Genomic DNA, 4138 nt, shown 5'->3' with positions numbered 1-4138 from the left:
TAATAATGTGTATGAATCTGGAACAGAAGATTTATGTACAGATTTGTGCATTATTTACTACATTATATATACAGCTGTATAAAAATATGCATATGTATTTACATAGTACTTGAGAGAGAGGCAATAATTAGAGATGGAGAATGAATTACAGGCATGAATTACAGAACACAGGTAATAAGTCCTGTGTTAGCTGTTTAGGCATGGGGGAAAAAACAGTTTTTGTGCCTAGATGTTCTAGTGCACAGAGATCTGTAGCATCTGCCTGAAGGGAGAAGTGCAAACAGGTTGTGTCCAGGGTGAGAGGGGTCTTTGATGATGTTACCTGCCCATTTCTTAAGTCATTATAATCAGTAATTATGTCCCGTGAGAAAATCAACTGTTTCAGTCTCTACAAACCAGAGAAGAGAGAAACTGCTGACAGACTTTACTGAAGGATAATATTACACTGATGCGCGATCATATATCAGTCTCCGTTTGTGTCGTGTGTCGTCTGGAAACATCAGAACTCAAGACAATTTCCTCATTTATCATTCAGAATATTTAACTCATGTCTGATTGCTGTAGAAACGACTGCACTGTAATGATGCAGACATTTTGTGCACATATTCCTCAACAGATAACATTGATATGTTCATGACTCTAAATAAGACACAAAATATCGAGTAGCTTCACAGAAGACAATAGTGCCTTTATCCAGCTCAAATCAGGCAATGTTTATTTTTTATCTAGTTTATTCTTAAATGCGATGTTTATTCTAAACTCCTAAAAAGCCTGCATTATTGTACAAGTAACAAGTTATATATAAGTGTTCACATTATACAAGCAACAAGTCATATGATGAACTTAATCAAAAGTATTGAACTGGACCTAAAATATCTTACTTTCTTTGAATCACTTGAAGCTGTTACCTCTTTTGAGGCCTTTTGGTTTGCCATCACAAAAAAAAAATGTTTTGAGGTTTTTGCAGGCCGTGTTTTATTGATTTTCTTCTTCTGTGTTTGAAGCGCTAACATGAGATCCATTCAGTGCCACCTGTCAGACTGGAGTGTTACTGAAAGAAAGAAACGAATCCAACCTGCAAATAGTTTCACAATTTTCCTGTAACTTACACTGAAGGAATGGAGCTTCAGTGTGAAACGTGTTTCTGACAGCAGATTCAGAGCTCCTGTGTGCGTGTGTGTGTGTGTGTGCGTGCGTGCGTGCGTGCGTGTGTGTGTGTGTGAGTGTGTCAGTGTTGATCTGCTCCCCATGAATCTTCATGTATTGCCGGAGGTCAGAGAGTGAGTGTCTCAAGATGTTATCCAGCAGCTCCTCTAGAACAGAGAGAAACTCTCCATTAGATCATGGGACACAGAGAATGAATCGGATGGGAATAAATGTGTCGTAAGTGAAACAGCTCTTATAGAAATCCACAAGAGCTGCTGACCATTTGGATTCTTTCAGTCCTTCTCTCTCCTTCTCTAGCAGTGGTCCTCTTTTTTGCAGCTCATCAAGATCTGCTTTGGTCACTGCCTCTTTTGCTCTCTTCTTACTCCGGACGCTCTCCTCCGGGAACAGCTCCTCCAGATCTTCAGCTGGACTGTGAATCTAACAGAGAGAAAGATGAAGAGAAAGACATGAGTCCCTGCAGATCCTCCAGATCAAAAGAAGATTCATCTGCTTTCTCGAGTCAATCATTTCAATCACAGATAATAAAATCAGGCGAATCATCATGTGTTCAGACGGGTTGTTCATGGAAATACGGCACGGTGTCTTCAGCTGATTTGGTTCTTGTAGCTGCAGCAGGACTACAAATAAAATGCATTGTTATTATGACAATGTGCTCTTCTTAAACCCAAAGTGCAACAATTAAAACAAGAACAAAACAACAGTTAATTAAAAACAACCTTAAATGTGTCTTAACCAGTTCCCGAGGAGCAGTATGAGAAAGCACACGAGCAGCAGAAGTTTGAATATACTGTAGCCTGCTCCGAGAATTAGCTGCAAGGCCAGAGAACAAGGCATTACAATAAGCCAACCTAGTCGTAACGAGCAAGGCCAGAGAACAAGGCATTACAATATTCCAACCTAGTCGTAACGAAGACATGTACAAGCCTTTCTGCTTCAGCAAAAGTGAGAAGAGGTCCAAGTCGAGCAATGTTCCTAAGGTGATAGAAGGCAGTTTTAGAATGCGTTTTATATGTGCATCAAATGTTGATTGAGAATCAAAAATACCATGAAGTGGGAAATACCATGCTGGAATCAACAATCAAAACTAATCTGATCAGCCTTTTGAGTAACCACCACTGTACCAATCAGCATCACATCAGTTTTCTAACTAATAAACAAGAACTAGTATCTAAAGAATAAGTGCTAGTATAATTAAAAAGAATCAGAAATCAGAAAGAGCTTTATTGCCAAGTATGCTTGCCCATACATAGAATTTGTTTTAGTGTCACAAGCTTCCAGTACACCGAGACAACAACAACATACAGACAATAAAAATAAGATGAGAATAAAAAAAAAACACATATATAAATATAAATAGACAATAGCAAATTAATTGAAAAATAAAATAAATTGTATGTACAGTTGTGCTGTAGATGATAGAATAGGAATAGAATAGAATGAGATGCAGGGATGTTCTAGGATGTAGGTGGTAACAAATAAATATAGGGTTATTTCACATTTTTATTTCACAATGGGGGAAACATTAAACTGTTCATAAGGCAGATTGCCTTGGGGAAGAAACTGTTCTTGTGTCGAAAAAAGGATACTCTTACCTAAAGAATAAGCACTAGTAGCTAATCAAACAGATTCTAGTGTCTAAAACAATAAGTTCTAGTAGCATGTAAATAGATACTGGTCTGTTTTAAATATGAACAGTTAAAGGTCTTGTCAAACCCACAGAGCATCACAGTGAGTGTGAGAGCAGCGCCACCCAGTGTCTGCTGGAGAAACAGCCACAGATACTGAACTCAAATCTATTGAAAGCCTTTATTGTCACTGTATTTTTCTGTTTACAATGAAATGAAGAGCACTGCTCCTGACTGCTGTTAGAAAACAAACATATAACCACAGACAATAAATAAGACTGGACTGTACAGAACAATTATAAAAGCATACAACAAGTGAGCAATTTAATAATAAAAATAACCTAATAATAATAAGCCTAATAAGAATATAACAGGCTACAAATCCTATTTATATCGTCAAGTATGTTATGCTTCTGACAATATCTCTGGCTATTGTGGATACATGATCATCGTCTTTCGACGCACCCTGCAGCACGGAGAGGTTATGCGGAACCCCCCCCCCCCCCGTGCCCTGCCCGTCCGCTATGCCACTGCATACGAGCACAGTTCAGCTGAATGATAACGTCTACCCTCTTTAACTTTACGTTGTGCTGCTGTTTTGTGTTCGTCTGCTTCTCCCATTTTCTTTTTACATTGACTATCACTATATATAGACTAATACAATCACATACAACAATAATTTCTCTAATATTTATTACAATACATACTGATAAATTGAACATTCAGTTTAATGATATGAGATGACTGGATGCTTTCTGCTGATTTCATTTTGAACTGAACTGCAGTGCTCAAACTATTTCAAATATAGTGAATTAAGCTAGCCTACAATATACTCGATCATAAAATTACATCTAATATTTTTTTTCGGCGATGAATAAAGCAAACACCGCGTCACTATGGCAAGCAGAAAGTGTCTGATTAAACCGGGTGTGCCTCACACGTCCTGAAAAGTGAAACTGCAGGCTCTTTGATCGCCCCCTGGTGGCTGGCTGCAGTACAGGTAATAAACCCCGCCCTCTCCATGTAAACGAATGGGACTTGAGTCAAAATAACAAAAATAAATTACACTTCCAATACAATTTTCCAAAAGATGGTTTTTGTCATTTAAGGTAGTTGTTTTTGTGATAAGTTTGATTTTTAGCTACTAATTTGATGCTATAAAAACGGGGGGTGTCGTTATGGTTGATTGGGTCTGCAGGAGTTTGGGCGGTAGTTTGATACCGGGCTCCACCTCACGACACTACTGCGCAGACTCTCCCTGCGTTCCGTTCAGAAGGGCTCATCCCTATGCCCTAATCCAGGGGTGCCGAACACGGCCCACAGAGGTGTCCAATCCGGCCCGC

Source organism: Sinocyclocheilus rhinocerous, unplaced genomic scaffold, assembly GCF_001515625.1.
Source record: "Sinocyclocheilus rhinocerous isolate Xijiao unplaced genomic scaffold, SAMN03320098_v1.1 scaffold7810, whole genome shotgun sequence".
Taxonomy (NCBI): Eukaryota; Metazoa; Chordata; class Actinopteri; order Cypriniformes; family Cyprinidae; genus Sinocyclocheilus; species Sinocyclocheilus rhinocerous.
The sequence above is the reverse complement of the archived record's forward strand: the minus strand, read 5'-3'. Positions refer to the sequence as shown.